A 25,589-nucleotide genomic window follows, 5' to 3' on the forward strand; every position below is an offset into this window, starting at 1 on the left:
ATTTTTCTTCTTCACTGTCTTCTTCATCATCAGAGGAAATTTCTAGAAGTCCGGACACAACTTGGACTTCATCGTCAGAATTCAAGTCCTCATCTCAGAGTGTGAACTCCGAGGCAGGTTTCCACGGTTGACTTGGACCTTCTCCCCCTCTTGCATCGGTGGATCTTCGAACCGGTGCAAGTACTAGAGCTTCCTTTAGATCGTCAAATTTGGAGAAGACTTTCTGAAGGCCCGTGTTAAGTTGAAGAGTAAGGGTATCATATGCTTCGAAAGTGGGAGCTTGGGCAGCAAGGTGATCGAACAAATGACTAAGAATAGCTATCATCTCATCAAACTTCCGATTCGGAACATCAAATATGTTCCAAGTGGATCGAAGTAGCTTGATGAGGACTTGTTGAATGATAAGGTTCATTTCATCCTTCTTCTTGATCTCCTTCTCCAGCCTTTGGATTTGTTTCTCATGACGAATGTGGGTATTCTTAATAAGATCGTTGGTAGCAGACACCAAGTCGTCATGGACTTTGAGCATGGAGGTGATTGTGTCGAGATAGTGGTCAACCATGACATCATATGAAGAAATGAATGGTCGGAAGCCAACAATCTCGTTTTTGCATGTTTTCGGATGCAAATGTTTCATCAAGAACAATCGTGATCAGCTTACCAAGTTCCAACCTAAAGCTGATGAAGCCATCTTCCTTGGGTACTCCTCAAAATCAAAAGCTTACAGAGTTCTTAATCGGAGAACTCGTGTTCTGGAAGAAATCTTTGACGTTAATTTCGATGACAACTTCGTTCAGAATTCTGGTCCAACCCATATTACAACTCACATTATGGAGTCCGATGCTCCTCCGCCAGGATGTCAGAACCCCCAAACAATTCTTGATGTTGATTTTTAAACTCTCTTTGGTCCTTCTGAAACCGCTCTTGATTCGGAATATCGATCAAGGCCAACTCTCATTCCAATCTCTAATTTGGAAGCCCCTGTCTCGCATAATGTCTCCGGTCTGATCCCAAGCCTCCCTCCATTTGATTCCGAACCATTTCAACATTCTCAGGTTGAGGGGGAGAATTCTCATCCCTCTCTTGAATCAAATGTGTATGGCTTCGAAGATGCAGCTGTTGATTTCGATGACTCCAATCCTCTCAACATTGATGAAAATGAAAACTTCTATGAGTTCCCTTCTAATGATGATGTCAATCTCTCTGGTTCAGAAGTTCAGGGGGAGCATCATCCTCACATTCAAACCATTCAGGGGGAGCAAATCAATTCCACTATTGATATCGGATCGACGGCTGCATAAGAACTCCAAAGATTACATTTTGGAAAAAGGATCATCCTCTAAACCAAGTAATCGGAAAACCCAAGGGATTCACATTCCAAGAACCAACCACTGAAGAGTTTCAGACCTTTCTGAATCACATTGGCTACAATCAAGATTACAAGGCCAAAGACTTCAAGAAATCAGCCGTCTAAGGACTCTGGATTGTGCTGATGCACTTCATAATTCGCGGGCTATCTGGCAAGCACGGAGGAACCGATACACTTAGCAAGGACTGGCTTCATGTTTTCTATAGCATTTACTTCGGACGTGACAACGCAATTGATCTTCCGGAGGTCTTATGGCAAGATTTCTGCAAGTTTGCCATCAAAAGGAAGGACAACTAAATTTCGAGCCCTAGATTCTGGGCACTGATGATTCAACAAATCTTCAACGAGCTTTCCGAACCAATTCCGGTCTCCATAATTCCTTCGGAGGTATGTGTTTCCTTCAAAGTTGTCAAGGCCTATAGAATTCCGGACCAATCCTCTTTTGGTCTGATTAGACGACTTCCAGACCACATGTTGGCCTTACTCCCTTCCGATTCCATTTATCTGAAACAACACTTAGAGACTTCGGTTGTGTTTGACCCAACACAACCTGCCCCAGTCTCAGTTGAGCCCACTTCAGAAGAGGCCAATCCTACCACGTCCGGACCTAAGGTTAAGAAATCTGCCAAACGAAAGAGTCTCCCACCAAGCCAAAGCCTAAAAAGAGAACCAAAGTCAGCTCTTCCTCTCCAAAGGAAGATGCTCATGACATTCAGGCTGAATCTGGCCGTCCGAACACCCCTCTTGCCCACTCATCTGAGGTACCCCTCAATGTTTCAACATCACCTGCACACACTCACGGGGAGTCTCCACATAATCCACCCTCACCTTCCCAAAAAGGTGATGCTGGTGTTGACAATAGTTCCTTGAAGCCCCATGGAACACACCCACGAGTCTCATTTGATATCCCTATCGTTTCACGCACAAGCACACACTCCGGAACCCCTATTCCGGACCCTAAGCACTCCGGAGCTGGAGCAGTCCCTCCGACTCCGGATGCCCCAACTGGTCTGATACTTGGAAGGTGTACAAGACGACCAGGTGCTAACGATCCTCAATGGGAAGATTATGTTAACAGGGCTGTTTCAAGACGTCCGGATTTGACAAGAGCTCAAGTGGAGGTCACTCTCGCTTCAATGTACAACAGTGCTCATCAAAGCAATCTTCCATATGTTCCTCCTACAGATGATAATGCCAATCGGGAACTTGCTTCGAAACAACCTCCAATCACCACTCATACCAACGTTTTCCAAACTGATTCGGATGAAGAAATCTACGAACAAATAATGATCACTGATGAAGGCAACTCTGTTCCAGACCCCAACTTCATGTCATCCATCCGTTTTCAATCTAAGACATCAACCTCTAAGTCTGCTTTTGACTTTGGATCATCCTCTTCAACCACTCCGGATGATGGACCCAACTCCCAGCTGCATGAAGATGATGCAATCACCAAGGCTGGTCCATCCACACATACTTCATCACATCAAGCTCCGCCGCAATACTCAGACTCTGACTCGGAATCCTCTGTTGGTGATCACATTGATCCTTTTGCTCTCCTTGATATTCAAACCAATGTGTCAGATACTATGAAGAAGGTCTCCTCCATCGAAATAGCCGTAACAAAGCTCAACAAAAAAATAGATCAAAAGGTTTCCGTATTTGATTCCAAACTCGATGCCATTTTTCAGTCTCTCTCTCAACAGTTCGGACCTTCCATTGCGGAATGCGAAGACCAACTAGATCAACTGATCTCTCTCCGGCTCAAGCACTCTATCGAGGAAGTTGAATCTAAATATGATGTCATGGTTCACCACTATCCCGACACAATCACCTCCATGCTCAAAGTCCATGACGACTTGGTGTCTGCTACCAACGATCTTATTAAGAAGACCCACATTCGTCATGAGAAAAAAATCCAAAGGCCGGAGAAGGAGATCATGAAGAAGGATGAAATGAACCTTATCATTCAACAAATACTAATCAAGCTACTTCGATTCACTTGGAACATCGTTGATGTTCCGAATCGGAAGTTTGATAAGATGATAGTTATTCTTAGTCATCTGTTCGATCACCTTGCTGCCCAAGCTCCCAATTCCGAAGCATATGATACCCTTACTCTTCAACTCAACATGGGCCTTCAGAAAGTCTTCTCCAAATTTGACGATATAAAGGAAGCTCTAGTACTTGCACCGGTTCCAAGATCCACCGATGCAAGAGGGGGAGAAGGTCCAAGTCAACCGTGAAAACCTACCTCGGAGTTCACACTCCGAGATGAAGATTTGAATTCCGAAGATAAAGTCCATGAAGAAGACAGTGAAGAAGAAAAATATGTCACCAACAGAGTTCTAGGCATCGAAGCTCCAAAGAAAATATTTCCAAAGGTGTTGACTGAGGAAGAGAAGAGAATATGGTCTGCAACCTCTTGGCCATCCTCTTTACCAAATGCTCTTCAAAAGGCCATTCAAATGGCCAAGGCCAAATATCTCCTCACATCTGAAGCCTTCTGAACCACTCCTTCTATGCTCCCACCTATTCCGGCTCCAAAAATTACTCCAATAGACCAGGGCTCTCCACTGCGGATCCGTGATGACATTTCGGAAGATCCTCTTCCGAATCCCTCTTCGGAATTTGTGGTGGATGAAAACATGAAGCTCATCATGGACGCTCTAAAAAGAAACAAGGGCAAAATGCCAATGACTGCTGATCAACAAGTCTTCCACTTTGGACCTCCTCTCAAGCAAAAACAAGGATGGTCTCAGGAGGAAATCAACAAGGCATTAGAGGACAGCATCCGGATCCAAGCTCTTAAGGATAATCCTGATCCGATGCGTAGCATCTCTCCTCTTTGCTGTGAAGGCATTCTCCAGGATCACAAAATCGTTCCGTGTATGTACTACGATGTTCCTACCAACGATTCCGAACATCTCGATCTTCCTCTCTCTCCATACAGCAAGTATTACATCAAATTTGCTCCACTTCACCCAAATGATGATCCGGAGTGATCCTCCAGATTGAAAGAGAAAGGCTTGAGATATTCTACTCCAAGAATGCTCAACCGTTCAAGGAAGTATGGACTAGAAAGAGAATCACCAAAGTATGGACTACGTTGCTAAGATCACCTATGTTCTTCCGGAAGCTGATCTGCTTGAAGATGGTCCAATTGATGACCCAGTTCTAGGGTTTGTCTACACAACCAAGAAGACAAATAAGAAGGACTTTTTCTGTGTCCTTGACAAACACCTAGTCCCGACCAAGGCACTCCGAAAGTTCATCTTTAGAGCATCAAAGTCTAAAGCTCCGGAACAGGTCAAAGCAAAGTTTGTAAGTCAAATGACCTGGTACATTAACGTCAGATAATGGCTGTTCCGAGCTTTCACCTTCATCAAGGAAGAAGCAGTGTAATTGGATGGATTGCTAAGTTCACTTAGGGGAGATTGTTGGAACCTGAAAATGAACCTCTAGCAATCCTGAGTCCGGATTCGGAAGTACTTGCATTCCGGAACAAATGGTCCGGAGTGAAATGTGAAGAATGGTCTGGAATCTGTCCGGACCAGGAAAGAAGAAGATGTGAAGTTGAATGCATGATGGAATGACTCTCATGTCCGGAATGAATGCTCATCCGGAACAACACTATTTTGTCTTTGTGTATTTATTAAGTTTGTCTTTGTATTGATATGACATTTCATAGGACTTAGCCTTTTGTTGTATTAGACAATCAGAATGTCAGAAACATTTCTATTGTCCAGTCCTATGTAAGTATTCTAGTTAATTTTATGTAACCTGCACTCCTACCTATAGGAAAATTCAATACAAGTCAACCACGGATCTTTCACTCAACTTTTGGCATTTCACTAAGTTTATTCCAAACATTCTTCTTGTTCTTCATTTATTAGCTTTACCTTGATCATTCATTCTCATTCCTCATTTAATGACTTGATCCTTTGTTGAACATATTATCTAGGACTTGACTGGTCTTTGCAGGCTTGACTTGAACATCTATTAAGAAGCATACATTGATCTTATGCATTCACTCAAGGTTTGAGTTCTCAAACCTTGTCCCTACGCATCAGATCTATCTTGTTCTCACATAAAGCTCTTACTAAAGCTCGTTCAACTATTTCATCTTTAGCTATATGAAGGAGAAAATTTAAACTGTACTTTGTACATTGGAAAACTGAAGCAGCATGGAATTCCATTATGTTGAGTGTTGAATATGGTAACATAATCAACTCACTGACATGTACATGTAATTAGTTCATTTTGATATTATATGAACAAATTAGAAAGATCCATCATGGAGTCGCATGAAATGTTGAAGGGTTTTCAGAAATAACATGTCCTAGCATAGAAACTCCAACTTCAAATACTTTTATACCTTCAATCATGAAAAGAAGTGTCAATAAGGAGAAAGCCAATTGCCCATGGGTAAAGGGGGGTAAAGATGGTATGCCCAACTCCAACTCTAATGCAAAGGACAAAAAGAAGGATGACTCTGAGACATATTTTAATATCCTTCAACATCTCTTGAAACCGTTGTTACAAAGGCTTTTTTGCTTTCAGCCATCTCTTGTGCTCTTCGGACGTAGTAAGTTGAATCCATGATTTTTGGTTTTTTGCAGAGCATCACCCAGGCAATCTTTAGAAAAATGGTTTGCATGTCCACACTTTTGACACACAATTTTTGGTTTTTCCGATTTGGAACACTGAGAGGGTTCCAGAGTAGAGTTTGGTTTAGTGATGTTTGGTTTGTATGCAGGAGGATTTTCCGAAGTTGCTTTAGGTTCCGGAGCTGAGTATGGTTGAGGATTGTTCTGGTGAGGAGCATGGAATCGGTTTTGGTATGGTTTGTACGAAGGATTGAAAGGACGTTTGTATTTCATTGAGAGTAGACCAAACTCCTATTGGAAACGGAGTTCAGAGTCCATGGCTTCGGAATCATCAACAGGATAGATTTGTGTGGGTAAGATGGGTGAGGATGTTTGAACAGATGGAAGAATGGGTTTGAAGGGATCCAAAGTAGATACGTTCAGAATGGTTTATTCGAAAGAATTGACAAGAGCAAGAGTACCTCCGGAGAGTTCCCTTATGGTTTGAGCAACATTAGACTCATGTCCTTGAAGTTCATCAAAAAGTTGATAAAGCTTTAAATTTTTCAAGGAACCATTGCTTTGGAGACAAGATTTTACATTTCCCCATCCTTTGCCGACACTGTTTATGAATATGAAATTGTACTCCAAAGGAGTTCAGACAATCCCATGAGCAGTCATGTTGTTGACCACGATTCGGTAACGGTTGGAAGCTGAGACCACTGATTCACCAGGAGTGGTAGTGAAGGTGAGGCGCTTGTCTTTCATATTTTCCGAAACTTCAATCAGGTCCTGAAGAGTGTCCAAAATCTCTTTGCCCGATTTCCACAGCTTGATGTGCTCAAAGAGTGAGGGAGGAACACCAAACACCATTTCTGAGAAAGCAACTTGATCAGCATGCAGCTTCTCGATATCATCTGCAGTTAGAGGAGCTGGGCGAGTTTCATCTTCTCGCATGAGCTGAGCAGCTGCATCTCTTACAACTGTTCTTACAGGAACATATGGGCCTTCTTTGACGGATCTCCAGATTTCTTCACCTTTATCCTTGGCCAGTAAAAATCTTTCCATTCTAACTTTCCAATGATCATATTCTTCCACAACTAGTAATGGGGCACGTGTAGGGCCACCCAGACTATTTGCGATTTGCATTGAAATCATTTGCTGAGGATTAGAAGTAGCCATTGAAGTTTAAGATATCTTCAAGCTAAAGTGATATATAGAAGAACTTTTATCCTTAACACAGAAATGGTTGAAATACCAAGGTAATTTCAAACCAACTATAATCTGATCTTATGGATTCAAAGGACAACCACTCAAGCTCTGATACCAATTGAGAGAACAAGAAAGATCTGATGCGCAGGGACAAGGTTTGAGAACTCAAACCTTGAGTGAATGCTTAAGATCAATGTCTGCTTGCTAATAGATGTTTAAGTCAAGCCTGGAAAGACCAGTCAAGTCTTAGATAATATGTTCAGCAAATGATCATGTCATTAAATGAGGAATGAGAATGAATGATCAAGGTAAATCTAATAAATGAAGAACAAGAAGAATGTTTGGAATAAACTTAGTGAAATGCCAAAAGTTGAGTGAAAGATCCGTGGTTGACTTGTATTGAATTTTCCTATAGGTAGGAGTGCAGGTTACATAGAATTAACTAGAATACTTACATAGGACTGGACAATAGAAATGTTTCTGACATTCTAATTGTCTACTACAACAAAAGGCTAAGTCCTATGAAATGTCATATCAATACAAAGACAAACTTAATAAATACACAAAGACAAAATAGTGTTGTTCCGGATGAGCATTCATTCCGGACATGAGAGTCATTCCATCATGCATTCAGCTTCACATCTTCTTCTTTCCTGGTCCGGACAGATTCCAGACCACTCTTCACATTTCACTCCGGACCATTTGTTCCGGAATGCAAGTACTTCCGAATCCGGACTCAGGATTGCTAGAGGTTCATTTTCAGGTTCCAACAATCTCCCCTAAGTGAACTTAGCAATCCATCCAATTACACTGCTTCTTCCTTGATGAAAGTGAAAGCTCGGAACAGCCATTATCTGACGTTAATGTACCAGGTCATTTGACTTACAAACTTTGCTTTGACCTGTTCCGGAGCTTTAGACTTTGATGCTCTAAAGATGAACTTCCGGAGTGCCTTGGTCGGGACTAGGTGTTTGTCAAGGACACAGAAAAATTCCTTCTTATTTGTCTTCTTGGTTGTGTAGACAAACCCTAGAACTGGGTCATCAATTGGACCATCTTCAAGCAGATCAGCTTCCGGAAGAACATAGGTGATCTTAGCAACGTTGTCCATACTTTGGTGATTCTCTTTCTAGTCCATACTTCCTTGAACGGTTGAGCATTCTTGGAGTAGAATATCTCAAGCCTTTCTCTTTCAATCTGGAGGATCACTCCGGATCATCATTTGGGTGAAGTGGAGCAAATTTGATGTAATACTTGCTGTATGGAGAGAGAGGAAGATCGAGATGTTCGGAATCGTTGGTAGGAACATCGTAGTACATACACGGAACGATTTTGTGATCCCGGAGAATGCCTTCACATCAAAGAGGAGAGATGCTACGCATCGGATCAGTATTATCCTTAAGAGCTTGGATCCGGATGCTGTCCTCTAATGCCTTGTTGATTTCCTCCTGAGACCATCCTTGTTTTTGCTTGAGAGGAGGTCCAAAGTGGAAGACTTGTTGATCAGCAGTTATTGGCATTTTGCCTTTGTTTCTTTTTAGAGCGTCCATGATGAGCTTCATGTTTTCATCCACCACAAATTCCGAAGAGGGATTCGGAAGAGGATCTTCCGGAATGTCATCACGGATCCGGAGTGGAGAGCCCTGGTCTATTGGAGTAATTTTTGGAGCCGGAATAGGTGGGAGCATAGAAGGAGTGGTTCAGAAGGCTTCAGATGTGAGGAGAGATTTGGCCTTGGCCATTTGAATGGCCTTTTGAAGAGCATTTGGTAAAGAGGATGGCCAAGAGGTTGCAGACCATATTCTCTTCTCTTCCTCAGTCAACACCTTTGGAAATATTTTCTTTGGAGCTTCGATGCCTAGAACTCTGTTGGTGACATATTTTTCTTCTTCACTGTGTTCTTCATGGACTTTATCTTCGGAATTCAAATCTTCATCTCGGAGTGTGAACTCCGAGGTAGGTTTCCACATTTGACTTGGACCTTCTCCCCCTCTTGCATCAGTGGATCTTGGAACCGGTGCAAGTACTAGAGCTTCCTTTATATCGTCAAATTTGGAGAAGACTTTCTGAAGGCCCATGTTGAGTTGAAGAGTAAGGGTATCATATGCTTCAGAATTGGGAGCTTGGGCAGCAAGGTGATCGAACAGATGACTAAGAATAACTATCATCTTATCAAACTTCCGATTCGGAACATCAACGATGTTCCAAGTGGATCGAAGTAGCTTGATTAGGATTTGTTGAATGATAAGGTTCATTTCATCCTTCTTCATGATCTCCTTCTCCGGCCTCAATCCTATGCGTGTCCCTATGAGCTATCAAAGGAGAGACAAGCCGTACTAAGGAGAAAAGACACTTCAAAGCTCCCACTCGAACATGCACCACAACTTGATGTCAGCAAGTGCACCAGGAGACTCCAAACTCCTTGATCCTTCTTTTGGTCTTTCGTATTCAATAAATTATAATTTTCTATTTTAATACAAATTCCCTAACTAAACTATAACAATTCAAAAAGAAAATTATATATTACAAACGAAAATAAATTACATGAAGGTCAAAAGTTGAAAAGCACAACCAAATATACAACTCATAGTTCACGTCAAAGCTCAGTGTATCAGGGGATCATTTCACGCTTCAGTGACTTGGCAACCCTCTTATTTCTGAACATAAGATAAGATCATAAAGTATGAACCTAAGTTTTATAACATTTACATGTTATCTTAAGTTGGGTTCTTCCTCAGAAAATTCCTAAGGTTTAGAAAATTTATATGTTTTCTTAAGTTGGGATCATCCTCAGAAAACTCCTAAGGTCTATAACATTTACATATTAACTTAAGTTGGGATCATCCCCAAAAAACTCTTAAGGTTTATAACGTTCACATATTGGGATTTTCCCCTGAAAACGCGTGAAGCTTATAACATTTTTGTCATACGATTTGGGATCTTTCCCGTAATTCACTGAAAGATTATAACATTAACATGTTACCTTAGTTTTGGATTCTTCCCGAAAACTTTCCATGACATTAGCTGAAGATGGGATACTCCGTAGAAAATAAACAAGATTCATAGCGAAGACTCTCCTCAAGCTAAGGTTAAGGATCCTTCCTAAAATTTGATAAATGAAGACCCTTCGTAGCAAGCTTCTAAAGCAAAGATCCTTTCACATGATAGCATCAAGGTCATACGAAGACAAGGAGTTCGTAACTTCAAGAATTACTAAGATCACCAAGTTTCGTCTATCCTTATTTTTGAAAAATTCTAAGTAAAGTTTGAGGATCCAAAAGTTATAGGAACTTAAACAAAGATTAATTGGTTACCAGAACTTAATTCTTTGAGTTCAAAATGGTTACTTATGATTTACTAAGATATTTTTTTATGATTGTTTGCACGAACTAAGTTCTTCACGATCCTAGTGATCTAAGGATCATAGTATCGTAATAACTATGCAGGATGATCAAGAAGATAATATGAAAGAAAACTATAACCATTGAATTAAAATGGGTCATGCGCCAACCTAACAAAAAGTTAGTCATTTTACCTTACTGATTAAACCAAAAAGCTACCCAAACTAATTTTTTTGCAGGCCTAGACCTTAGCCTGATCATTATCGACCGCGTTCTTCTCCTTCTCCTCCTCTGTAGGCTTAGACCCAGGATCCTCAACAGTAGTGGCAGGCTTGCCGGTTATTTTGGATAATGCATCGCGCCAACCAGCTACATTCCAGGATCCTAAGTTCTCAAGATACTCCACCATCTTGATCTTGGCCTCCCAAATAGACACCACAACACCTGCCTTTATGTCGGAATTAAATTCCTCGATCTTCAACACATGATCTTCCTCTTTCTTAGTGTCCTGTTTGCTCAGCTTCTCCACCCTCTGAAGAAGATCTTCGTTGGTTGCCCTCCAGAGCTTCTCTTGTTCCTTCAAAGCATGTTCAGCTCTTTCAGCATGGATCCTAAGATTGGCGGTGAATCGAGAAACATGAGAAGAAAACTGAAATAAGTACAATTTCAATAAAGATAAAGAAAAATAACTATCTAATTAAATTAACTCATAGCATGAGAAAAGGAAGTCAATTTCCCGAGGGAATCCTCGATACTGAGGTTCTCAAGGCACATATCCGTAGCCTCAGAAGTCTTTCTTTTTCAAGAACATGGAGTTTTCACGATCAAATCAATATGATCTCTCATAGTAGGATTGGAAGGCAATGTATTCTTCATCACCAACTGGCCACTAGACATCATTGTATCCAGATCAGCAAGGGTAAAGTGGCCGCAAGAATGAGTGCTTTTGGATCCTGAGCGGAACAATAAGTCAAGATCCCTCATACGATAAAAAAGAGGAAAAACTTGTATTTTTACCTTTAGACATGGAGGTGGTCTTAGATGAGCTCTCTTGAAGATCGATTTGGTTAAGCTTGAAAGACTTCTCTGATTCATACTCAATGAAGAATGTTTTTATTTTGTTCTCTGTATCTTCATCAATAGGAACCAGCTTGTTGAACTTAAAGGCTGCAAAACACCAAAGAAGATAAGAGAAGTGAATACTAGGATCCTCCTAATCAAAATATAGAATCCTACCCTTTCTAATCCAAGACTGAGGTAAAAGATTCCCATTAGGATGGTGTCAAACCTGACAAAGAAACATTTCCCTTTCCAAGCACCGTCATTGTGCTTGGACTTCAATACAAGGGGAAATCTATTGGCTTTGACATTCAACAAAAAATGGGATTTTCCAAAAGTTGTGAGATCGTAAACCTGAGCGAATTCATTCAGACTATTGGAAAAATCCCTAGAATGATTCAAATGATCGATCCATTAGAGGATCCTCCATATTGTTGGCATAAATTGGATGTATGAGATCTTTTTGATCTCGAATAATTCAGAAACAATTCCGGAGAAAGGATAGGAAAGCCCAAGGGTAAATGGACACTCGGGAAGACATAACCAGGTAGAAGAAATGAAATCGGGTTGGATCCTAGCATCAATGGTCCTAAAAACAGTGCCAATAGGAAAGGTTCCGGACGAATTCAACATCTTAATGTCATCGTCGGTAAAAGTTCAAGTTTCCTCGTAGGACAAAATCTTTTGATATGTGAAATCATCATCATGAATGGCAATGATGGTTCCACGATAACGAGTAGATTTCATGCCCATCATCGAGATTAGATAGAACGAGAAAGGGAAACGAGAAAAGTACTTTCGAATAATATTCAATGAACGTTGAAAGTGGGAGCTAAAAGAGTAAGGAAAAACTGAGTTGTAGGAAATCCTATTTATATGGAGATTTTGGAGGGATCGAAGGTTGATGTGACCCACTCCAATGGCTAGAATTCTAACCGTTGGAATTCAAAAGTTACCCTGACCGTTAACTTATTTTTATCTTGTTTATTATTTTTAAATTATCCCTTTGAATTTGAGCAAACGAACTCGAAAATATTTCACAAAAACAATTTGGTGGCAATTGTTTGGGCTAGGATCCCGGAGCTACTTTGAGATCCTCATATCTAAGGATCCTCAAAGGCTCAGGATCTTGAACCTCATGTTCCCGAATATACTCCAGGATCGTGACTAATATTTTTTATTTATTATAATGACTATATGTTCTTTTGTCTTTCTCACATGTTCATAAATAACCAAGTCAAAGTCACATTCTCAACGTATAGTCATCACCACCATGCAAAAGACCCGGAGGACCAAGTGAAGCAACGACTATAAGCAATCTCGGAGGATTCCGGAATTTTCGGAGTTCTAGTTGTTAGGTTTTGACTATATAAAGCACTTGTGTTCATCACACTACACACGACTGACTGGCAGAATACCGACACTTGTTCTTGTACTCGTTACATTCACCTTGTAATCGTTCATTTCAAATAATAAAAACATCAAGGCAGGTGATCATTACCACATTCCAAGGTTTTATGCTGGAGATCCTAGCAAGGATCAAGGGCTTTCCTTGTAAACGATTTGTGTTGCTTTGATCTACATTACATATTTGCTTTACACTGAACATTACAGCCTCTCATGCACTTTGGTCTATTTTTGTTCGATTATTTTTTGACCAAAAGAGTGATTATGGCAATATATGGGTAGTAGTTGACAAGTTAGCCAAGTCCGCCCACTTCCTACCAATCAAGGATACATATAAAATGGAAAAGATGACCAGAACATACCTTAAGAAAATTGGAGATTATAACATGACCATAGTAGTTGAAGAGTTTATATACCAGATCATAGTACCTTGAAATTTATTTACTAAAACATTCTGGTCCACTCTTTTTTATTTAGACTAAAATGAATAACTCAAACTGGGTCATCTACCATCTCTCCACCATTTCTATTTCTTTCATCGATCTTTTCAGACCAACTAGCGGTTGTCCCTCTTCTTTCTATATGTGAGTATATTTTTTCTCTATCCCACTAAATTAATTACTTATCTACAACCAATCATAGTCTTCATATGAAGGTGAGGAGTTTGGTAACGATGGTGTGCCGTCTTAGGTCTAGGTCTGGTCCTCAATAGATGGAAACAATAATGTCTGGAAGAATGGGAAAAACGATGGTTGGAAGACAAGAAGAGAACAGTGTGGTCGATGAGTATACATATTTGATCATATTCTTCATCTTGCTTGTCTTTTCCGACTTACTTTTTCCTTCAATTTCTAAGGCTGGAGGGAGTGGTGCTGCACTCCCTCATTTTGCCACACTGCCACATAGGCGCCACATGTGTTTTTACCACAAAAGTCTGGTTTGTTGCCACACCCAAGGAGTGGTGCACACTTGGGTTAATTTATTTATTTTTTATATATTTTTAGTGGATAAAATCTTTATTTTTTTTAAAAATATAATATTTCATTAATTAAAATAAAAATACCATACATTGCATAACATTAAAAAAAAACCTAAAAATTTAGAAAAGAAAATTAGAAACATAAAACCTATATCTTGAAAAAAAACCAACACCAAACGCTTAAAAAACAAGGAAAAAAACTAGAAATTAGCCACGATTAGCGTAAGGTTTTTTCACGTCCTTCTTCATCGCCAAAATAACTTGAAGCTCGTCCCCGGTCATATTCGACGTGTCCACCGCTAGTACTCTCATGTCGTTGTCCCTTTATTTTCAAAGCTCTCTTTCAAAACCAAGTTGCAAAATCTTTTCCATTCTATCTGAATTCGACGCTTTGCATTTGCCTTTGCTTTTTGCTTTGTCTCTTCCCATTGGTCGGGAAGGTGGTGAAACTGGAATAGGTTCATCTTCGTTCAGATCGAATTAAACACGATCATTTTATGTAGTGTGGTCGGACTCAGATGTTCTGCTGCGTTTTGAACCACTATCGATACGTTGATCTGATGTTTTGCTATTTTTCCATTTCTTGTTATCTTTCACAAGATTCAAAACTTCAAGAAACTTGAAAGCCTTCACGTTTTCTTTGTGATACACTTTCAGCGCTTTATACAAAATCACATCATCGCTTTCTCCACTTTTCCTTTGATGTTTCATGTTGGTATACAAATCATTAAACAACATGATTTCTTTGTTCATCTTCCCCCATTTTGAGTACACTTGATGTTTTGAACGATAGTCTCCAAGGTTCATTCCTTTGTGGAACCTATGTAAAACCTGAATCCAAAAACGGTCATGCTTTTGGTCTTTTCCAATCGTCGCATCTTCTGAAATATCGATCCATGATTGTGCCAACACTAACACTTCTAGGGGTTCCCAACCTTATCCTGCACCTTGTCTTTTCTTTTAGTTGCTACTCGAGTGGGCTGTAAACGAACCGAACGAACACGAATGGTTAAACGAACGAATTTCTTGTTCATGTTCGTTCGTTTAAAAAATTACATTGTTCATGTTCGTGAACATGCTAAACGAACATAAACAAACTAACAAAGATAAACAAACATATATGAACATATAATAGAGTAATGTAATGAAACACAATTAAACATATATAAAGATAAAAGGAACGTATATGAACGAACATAAAAAAACGTAAACGAACAACATAAACGAACGTTCACGAACATAATTGAATGAACGAGACCATTGTTCACGTTCGCTCGTTTAACTAAACGAACGAGAATTTGTGTTCATGTTCATTCGTTTAGTAAATAAACAAACATAAACAAATTTCCCGCCGAACGATTCACAAACACTTCGTTGAATGTTCAAATCGTTTACAGCCATAGTGGTTGTGCTTGTGTTTGTTGAACAAACTCAGGTTGAGACAAAAAATCAAATGGATTAAAATCTGAGTCGGGTTGTGGTAGTGTTAGTGGTAGTGGTGGTGTTGGTCGTTGTGGAAAATACTGAAGTATACCGCCATAGTGGTAATACAGAGGCGAAAAAATCGGTTGGTCATATGAAGGTATTGGGGTTGTTGTGTTTCTAGCAGGTGTTTTTTTGTTGGTAGGCCTTTTGGAAGAAGACATTTTGAAAAAAAATTTGAAGAAAAGATGGTAAAATGATAAGGAATTTGAGTGAAGATTTTGTAAAAAAAAGTAATGTATATATAGGGTAAGTTTAAAAATAAAAAAAATTAATTAATTTCTCAACAAATGGACCATTAAACGGTCAAAAAGCACACACCCAATCAAATCACACGACAGTTTCTCGCCACTGTGCGGCCTATACCAAACTTGACCGCGCCCACTCCATCGAGTCTAAAAGGCTTGGATTATGGATTCTTAATTAATGGGTGTCTTGAAACATTAAAAATATCGAATAATTATTGATGCACTAGAACCGATTTAAAAAACATTTTTTAAGAATATTACTCGAGAAATGTCATGACAACATTCCAATGACTGTCTAAATGGCCAAAGTCAGATAGATAACCAGAACAATTCTAATGATATAAGCCAAAGTACTTTAGTGATCTCAAGTGCAATAAAGTCTCTAGTCATATGTTTTTCTACACAGTACAAATTCGCAAAACCGTTTCACCAGTGATACCTCATTGGGTGTTACTAGGAAATCTTTTTGCCTTTTTTTAATCTAGACCTTTCACTTAACCAGTTCTCCGATTTAACTGCTTTGGACATTGTCCGTCTACAATGACAATGATCAGTTGGTGACATCAAACCAGAATCCATGGCACAAGGAGAAAACACGAGATAACGGAACATAGAAATTAGAAAGATCGCAGGATGAAAGGTAAGAGAGAATACAAGGTTAATGGAGAACTGGTGTGGTCCGCCTGCTTTATTTCTTTTTTATATTAAATAATAACCAGGCCCATATATTTTTACTATTGTTTGGGAAATATTTTTCAAACAACGACTATATGGTAAATACTTTTTCTAATAACCATGTTTTGGTAAAAAAAACTCAAGAAAATTGTTAAACAACACGAGGTACCAACTTCTATCATCTCTAACATGGACAATAGATTCACCTCACGGTTTTGGAAATCATTGCAAAAGTCCTTCGGTACCCCCTTAGATATGAGCACAAATTACCATCCACAAATAAATGGTCGGAATGAACGAACCATCCAGACATTGGAGGATATGCTCCAAGCTTGTGTGATAGACTTTGGGAACTCTTGGGATACTCATTTTCCCTTGATTAAATTTTCCTGTAACAACAATGATTACACTACCATCAAAGCCGCACCATTTGCGGCTTTATACAGAAAGAAATGTTGATCACTGTTATACTGGACAGAGGTTATAGATACCCAATTAGCCAAGAATCAAGCTGCCTCTGGAATTAAACAAAGTGCACGGAATTTTCCATGTTTCAAACTGAAAGAAGTGTCTGTCCGACGAAACACTTTCCATCCATCTCGAAGAAATCAAAGTGAAAATGAAACTCCATTTTCTTGAAGAACCAGTGGAGATTATGGATCTGGAGATCAAGTGTTTAAAGAAAAGTCATATTCCTATCATGAAGGTACACTGGAACTCTTAGCGAGGACCAGAATTCACCTAGGAGTGTGAAGACCAAATGATGCAGAAGTATCCCCAAATGTTCAAAGATATCCCATCTACAAGTTAATTTTTGGGACGCAATTCTTTTAACTAGGGGAGAATGTAACAGTTGATAAAAATAAGTCAGAGTTCGGTAGTCTAACCACCGAGAACCCTCATTTGTTATGCCCTATTGTATGTAATTTTGTGTTTATATAGTGAACTAAATATATAATACTCATAATTACATACGGAATGTATCAAATTGCTCAACAAGTTGTCTATAGTTAAAGATCGAAACAAAAATCACAAAAAGTAATGCCAATTTTTTCAGTAAAAATAAAGTTTTTAATCAACTACACATAGGAACATTTTTTGATCAAATTGGTTAGATTATACTCTTAGGACTTCGTGGATATAAAGAACATCAAAATGGAGATCGTATGCAAAATATACGCACATATTAAGAAACCAAACTAGTATAACATTGCTATTTCTTAACGATGAAAACCAAATTGATCCGTTGAGGTACTTGCACATCTCATATGGAAATCGGAAGAATTTTTTTAAACTCAAACATAAGTTTATATATTATTCATACTCACATTATTTTTAACCTGAATGTTTATCGAATTTGCGAAAAATTTCGAATGGGGATGTTCTAGATGTTGGGATCTTGGCACACAAATCAAGAAATATAGAAAGTGTCACCATTTTGATGTGACAAGAGTGACATGACCACAAGTACACTAGGACATGCAAGGATGACTAATATTGCCGATCATGCACTCATTTCCCTTCCTTACTCATGTCTCCTACCTCCCTCTCACTAACATTTCTAGTACACACACATTATTACAACTCTATCTAAAAGTACATGCATGGACTTTAAAACCACCAACCATGCCATGGGATTACTTGCACATTTACTTCATATCTATACACATCAATAATTCAAACTCTCTAGCTCCACTACCCCTCTCCCTTTTCTTCTTCACTTTCGGCCAAGAAAACCTCCATCGGAGGTGCGTTTTCTGGTGATCACCATGAGGGAGCAACATCCCTCGTTTCCTCCACCTATGACCATCGAACACAACAACCAAACACCCTTGATGGTTGTGACAACCCGAAATTTCTATTATGTTCAACCATTCACTTCAATAGAAGTCAGAAGTGTTTCTGCTAACTTTCAAGCTTTCTGGAATAAGTTAGAGTGTTTAGAAGTTAGTACTTCAGGAGATAACATGAGAGAGGATGCCCTAGGGTTTATTATTCAACAATAATGTCCCAAAACTCCAACAGTTTGGAGTTTACGGCCTAAACAAAGGTGTTTACGGCCGTAAACCCTAAAAGGGGGTATAAATATGACACTTAGTCATTATTTACCACTTTTCACATTTTCAAGATCCAAAACCCATTTCTCTCTCAAGTATCATCCGACTTTTCTTCAAGATCTTCAACTTTGTAAGTGTTTCTATCCCTAAAAAGTTGATATCTTACTTAATCTAGTGATCTCACATGATTCCATCCTTGAAATCATTCCAAAAGTGTAGATCTTCAAGTTTCACCAAGAACACACACTAGTGTTCTTGGACTTTTAGTACCTTTTCAAGCTTCTACCTAGTAAGTACTCTTACCCTAGTGTATTATAAGACTTGTTACACTTCTAATCATCAAGAAAACACCCAAGAAACACGAGATCAAAGGTGTTTACGGTCCAAGATGTTCTTGGACCGTAAACCCTAACAAAGGGGCCAAGGTGGCCCTAGTCCCTTACCAAGCCTTGGAAACTAGCCTAGACCCCTTCCTTGATGTGATTAGTACTTGAAAACATCAAAAGACCATAAACCATTTGGGTTTACGGTCGTAAACCCAAGGAGAAGTGTTCCAAGGACCGTAAACTCCTTAAAGGAGTGAAATGGTGCCTAATCTCTTCCTAAGGCTTAAACATGAAGTAGGAATGCTTCTTATGATCTTTATGGCTTCAAAACGCAAAATGGTCAAAGTACCATGAGTTTACGGCCGTAAACTCAAGGGTTTACGACCGTAAACTCAATAAGAGTGGTCACAAAACCGTAAAGTCCAAAGCAGTTTACCCTTGAACCCTAAACTCAATTACAAGGTCCTACCACCCTTAGATGCAATCCTTAGGACTTATCGCACTTAAATCAAGTGTTTTACATGTCTTAGGATGTCTTGAATTTTGTTAATTAGTTGTTTTATGACTAATTGGATACATATATGTGTTATTATATGTTAACTAGGATCATTGTGTGTGTACAAGTCTTCACTTGACACTTAGCATCCTACATCATCCGTTCATCCAAACCACTCACTACAGGTGAGTTCATACCCCCTTAATCAATCTTTTAAATGGTTTTAAATGCTTTCATGGGGGGAATACAAGTAGAAAACAGGAAGTTATAGAATCAATTACATGTGATTTATAACTGTGTTTTCAAACAACTGATTTCACATACTTCAAAATGTGATAAATACAATGCTTTTCGGTTATTTTTACTTTGCTTTCAACAAATTACTTTTGAATTATTTTATAAACTGACATCAAGTCATTATTATTTATTGTTCAAAACTCTTAAATGCTTTACAAAACCTCTTTCAATTTACTGTTAAAAACCATATCTATACACTTATGTTTCATGTATATATGTATTGATATGAGAGCTTTCATTATTTCTTCAGTTCCAACACTCTTGAGTAGCAAGGGTGTATAAACCTACTTGTACATTCAATTTACATTCCAGTAAACTATTATAGGTATAGTTTAGGGGATACATATTACTATTCCTATTACAAGGAATTACACAAGAGTCAGTTCATTCATCAGTCTATACTACTATATGAATAGATAATATTACATGTTATCCAGAGAGAAATACTATATCTATACAGAGAGAAATACTATATATATACTATACGGGACTGACCATCCTACACCTGGCTGCTAGCTACAGCGGGACCTGTTCATCGACGGATGATCTCGGTTGTACTATTCGGCGAGTTTCCACGTCGTGATTATCCTAAGGCAAAAGGATACGATTTCAATGATTATATAATTTTCCCTATTACTTTTATTTTGTGACACATTAACATAAACGATGAGGTAGACTATATATTTATGATAATAGTTGCACATGGGAAAAACCTTCATTGATACAGAAATGCAAACCTTCAAAGCATTCAGATCTTGGTAGAACACTACTTTTTATACTAGTAGGAAATATGGGATTTTCTAGGGTTTTCACACTTATACTAAATGTTTCATTAAACATTTACAAGTCTTTCATAACAGCTTTTCGAATCAATGACACCATAATACTTATGAATTCACCAGCTTTATGCTGATCAACTCTTTCAAAATAACTTGTATTCTCAGGTCACCAGTAGACATGTACGATGACCAGGTTTTGAGAAGACGGAGCACAGACAAGACTCGTCTTTTATTTTGATTACATATTTTGGTGTCTTATTACTATGAAAGAACACTCATATATTAAAACTTTACTTTTAATGCAATGGATGATGTTGTTGCTTGTTTACTACTTTGCACTGTTATGATACTTTACATGACATCCTCCACCCCTGAACGTTTCCGCCGTTCTTCGTTTTGGGGTGTGACAGATTGGTATCAGTGCTTTGTTTATAGTGAATTGAGTATATCAACCCATAAAAGATATACTAACTATAAATACAATGGGATTAAAATACTCTAACCAAGAGTTTATACTTTTAAATAATAAAATATTTAATTATGTATACATGCCTGCATTCATACTAAAATCAGTGTCACAACGATAAAAACAAAAGTATTACGATTGTTGAATATCACAAGTAAGCTCGGGGATATATGGTCAGTCCTGGGAGTGGCATAGCCTGATCAACTATGCTGGTCCGATGAGTGATTAGCATATGCCCAAGAATGGTTGTGATATGGCAACAAGTCTAAAAACTTACCAACATTACCACAATAAAATACCATAGGGGTATTTGGTGTTACTATAATTACTTATCTGAGAACTAAAAGGTCTTTATCAGTAGGTCAATAGTTGCTGAGTGGATACACTAAGGTTATATACACCTAGGACGTCATAGACTTAGAATCTGTGAATCTTTGCTTTACTTCTTGTTCCTTGTTTGGTTGTGGGCTTAGAGTTAGGGTCACTTATTCGAAGGTATATCCTGTCCTGAGTACATATAACTGGTATGCACTAAACAAGTATTGAAGTAACTGATAAAGATCATCTTATAATTATCTTAGTTAGTACGTCTATTAATTTCTTCTTATATCCCTTTTCTCGCGTAGATATCATGGCTGGATTCCATCCCCACGGCGACCCGTACTACCCTAACCACGACAATGCTGTATGGCTCGGAGAAGAGCCAGAGCATGATCACCCAATTCCTTTGGATGATCACGAAGCTGAAGGCCTTTTTGATAGTTCTGATTCAGAACCAGGAGTCAACAATCTACCCCCAGCTGCTCATGACCCAAACCCTCGCCCAACATTTCAAGGACCCACACCTCTGTGGGCCACAAACTTGAATAGATGGAGTCAGGAACAGAGTCAACCCATCCCCTACAATGGAGACAGAAGCTTCTACAACCTCACTGAGGGAGGTTTAGCTGACAGGGTCCTACCCATCATGGTTCGTAGGATTTCCCGGAACGCCGAACAGGGTCGAGCCGCTATCGACCGAGTCATGGAGATTGACGCCAACTCTAGCGTTAACACAGTCCGCATTCGCCAACTAGAGTCTGCTCATGAAAGGACTCTGGTCCACAATGCAGCTCTGCAGAGAGAACTTGCTGGAACCCAAGCTTAAGTCAGGGAACTTCGAGCTCAACAAGTAAGATTTGACAGGCGTGTGAGGGACATATAACGCCTTCTGTCGGAATCAAGAACTCACTCTAGTAGTTCTCGTCGCCGATAGAATCTCATCGATTTCTCTTTTGGATATAACCTAGTTATGTAAAACTCTGGTCTAATTTCCTATCTTTGTAAATATTAGACCTGTTAGGTCTTGATTAGGTCGTAGTCCTTTCAAAATTTTCCCATCTTGGTTGATGTAAGGCCTCCTAGGCCATTTTTCCCGAACTTGTTACATCTGTAATTCCAGTAATATTGACAGGTACCTAATCTCATGAGTATTATTATTCGAATGCTATCATCTGTTAGTTCTAGATCTACATTCAATCGTGTTGTTGGCCTATGAAGAGTTAGTCCATGAGTCATTTGATGGGTTTTGAGCATTCTAACACTTCCTAAGTGTACATGCAACCCTAATAACCTTGGATCTATGTTTGTCTAATAATCATGAAAAGTTGAATTCCAAGGTTATATACATGGGGAACATTTTTAACTTGAATGAAAGATAGAATAACTTACCTTGTTGTTGATTATGATCCTTGAAACCTTGTGAGCCTAGCACCCCAAGTGTGATGCCTCAAATGCTTCACACAACACCAAATGCAAAGGAGTAAACTTTGAGAGAATCTTACACTTGCAAAATCGGCTCTAGCCCTCTTGTTTCTTATGTGTAGCCAATTTTGGTGGAGAATGGGTTTCTTATATAGTGTTGACACATCTAGGGTTACACCATGTAAACCCTAATGTGTCATGACTCTTCATTTCCATGACCCATGGGTTTGTAACTCCCATGGAGCATCCATGGAGCATCCTATGGGTGGAACCCAACTTGATAATCCATGGAGCCTCTTAGCCCACTATATAAGGTATGGAAGATTTACATTATCTACCCATATATTTAATTAGTTATCTTTTGATCACTTAATTAATTCTAAATAAATTCTTGATCAAACTAATTAAATAATATTATTAATATATTAGAACTTATAATATATTAATAAACCATAAGTGTTATTTCTCTCATTTTAGTTTATCCAATTGCATGGTGCCATGCAACCCAAATGGACCATGCTGGGTCGGGTCAAGTACATACCAGAAATAGTTATGGACTTAGACACCTTATCCAACAGTCTCCCACTTGGATAAGTCTAATAACTATAACTGCAATACTTCAGGAACCGATCGGCAATCGTAGCTCTTTCAAGGTCTCTTGGAACTGAGAAGATGATGATACGCCATTTAAGATAAGTGATCATATAATCCTCTGTTCTAGATATCAGCCGGACAAATACATGGAACAGTGTCTTACTTTGTGTCCAGCAGTTTGTTTCCCGATTTCCGATTTGTTTGACATAGAACTCAATTGAACACATCAACTTAGTTCTGACCGGGCCCGGTACATAGGTCAAAACAAAATCATCGAGGGGCCCAGATATCAGCTTCTAATCCAAGAAGGAACAGATAAACTTCGACTCATATGTTTGTTCTACTACTCATAGAATTATACACAAGAGCACGTTTTATAACATCGAGTTACCAATGCGTTTTCGTACAATCAATGCATAACCAACTCATAAGTAACAAATCATATATCTAGGTTTGAAGACTTATATGATATTACCGTCTCACGATCACTCGAGATAAATTCCATGAAGTGATTCCAGTGAGCGTGGGTTGAGTCCAATGCTCAGAACTTATGAGCACTCATGAGTGTTGTAGCCATGTCCAACAACTTAGACCTCTACAACCAATCATGACAGTCTTAATTCATACCTACTTCCGACATATGACCAACTGTGGAGGTTCGAATAATATTATATACCAAACATAATTATTCTGGAAGTCAAAACATGCAAAAGAAATATAGTAAACGATCGACAAGAGATAGCAAGACTTTACTCATAAATAAAACACCTTTTATTCATCATCTAATGTCAATTACACTTTACAAATTTCAAGGTTATCTAACTACTAAATCTAATATCATCCTTCATCCTTATGATCCGAGCATGCTGGAGATGCTTAACCCGAGTCAGTCCTTTCGTGAGGGGATCTGCTGGATTCTCATCCGATGTGTGTGTACATTACCATCCATGTTGGTCTTCTTCTTGAAGATCCATTTGCACCCTACAGTCTTACGACCAGGTACATTCTCAACCAAGTTCCAAACTTGATTGTCATACATGGACTATATCTTGCTGTCCATTGCCTCTTTCCACTTGGCTGACTCAGGGCCTGCCATTGCTTCCGCGTAACTGTTAGTTTCATCCAGACCTATCAGTGTCTCATCACTGATAAGTGTATCACCTTCCGCAGTAATATGGAATCCATAGTAATGCTCAGGTGCATTCCTAACCCTTGTGGAACGCCTCAGAAGTACAGACTTGTCAATTGGCTCAACAGAAGTTTCCTCCTCAAGTTGAGTGCTAGGGTTTGAAGTTCCTTCACCACTTGACTCTTGAATTTCTTCAAGGTCAACTTGCCTCCCACTGTCTCCTTGGCTTATGAACTCTCTCTCTCTCTCTCGAAAGAAAGCCCTCCTAGCTACAAAGACCACATTCTCACTAGGTCTGTAGAAGAGGTAACCAAAGGATTTCTGTGGGTAGCCGATGAAAATACACCTCTCACTTCGAGGTTCGAGCTTATAATGAGTCTCGCGTCTCACGAAAGCCTCGAAACCCCAAATCTTAATGTGGTCTAGTTTGGGTACTTTACCAGTCCACATCTCATGAGGAGTTTTGGCAACTTTCTTTGTGGGAACTAGATTAAGGATATGGGCGGCAGTCTCTAAGGCATACCCCCAAAATGAGATTGGTAGCGAAGCTCGACTCATCATGGAACGAACCATATCCAACAAGGTTCGATTACGCCTCTCAGCTACACCATTCAACTGCGGTGTCCTGGGAGGTGTCAATTGTGAGACAATCCCACATTCCCTAAGATAGTCGAGGAACTCTGAACTAAGATACTCACCACCTCGATCGGATCGAAGCATCTTAATGTTCCTGCCCAATTGATTCTTGACTTCCTGTTTAAACTCTTTAAACCTCTCAAAAGTCTCTGACTTATGCTTGATTAAGTAGACATATCCATATCTACTGTAATCATCAGTAAAAGTCAAATAATAACGATTAGCATCCCTTGTGGCATGTTTGAAGGGCCCACACACATCCGTGTGTATAAGATCCAACAAACCTTCACCCCTCTCACAAGAACCTGTGAAGGGTGACTTTGTCATTTTTTCAAGTAAGCATGATTCGCAACTATCATCTGACTTTAGGTCAAATGACTCCAATACTCCATCCTTTTGGAGTTGGCCTATGCGTTTCTTGCTTATGTGTCCAAGACGACAATGCCATAATGATGCTTTATCCAAGTTATTATCATTAACAGAATCAATACACAATACATTATTTCCTAAGTTATCAACCATAGATACAGTTTCATACACACCATCACAAGGTAATGCTTTAAAATAAAGAACATTATTAAAGAAAGCATTAATCGAACCAACTTCATTATCAAATGAAAAGGTGAAACCTTGTTTATACAATGCATGAAAGGAAATAATATGTCTTGCCATTTCTGGCAAATAACAACATTTATTCAAATCTAA

Source organism: Lactuca virosa, chromosome 5 (genome assembly GCF_052849685.1).
Source record: "Lactuca virosa cultivar CGN04683 chromosome 5, Lactuca_virosa_CGN04683_v6, whole genome shotgun sequence".
Classification (NCBI taxonomy): Eukaryota; Viridiplantae; Streptophyta; class Magnoliopsida; order Asterales; family Asteraceae; genus Lactuca; species Lactuca virosa.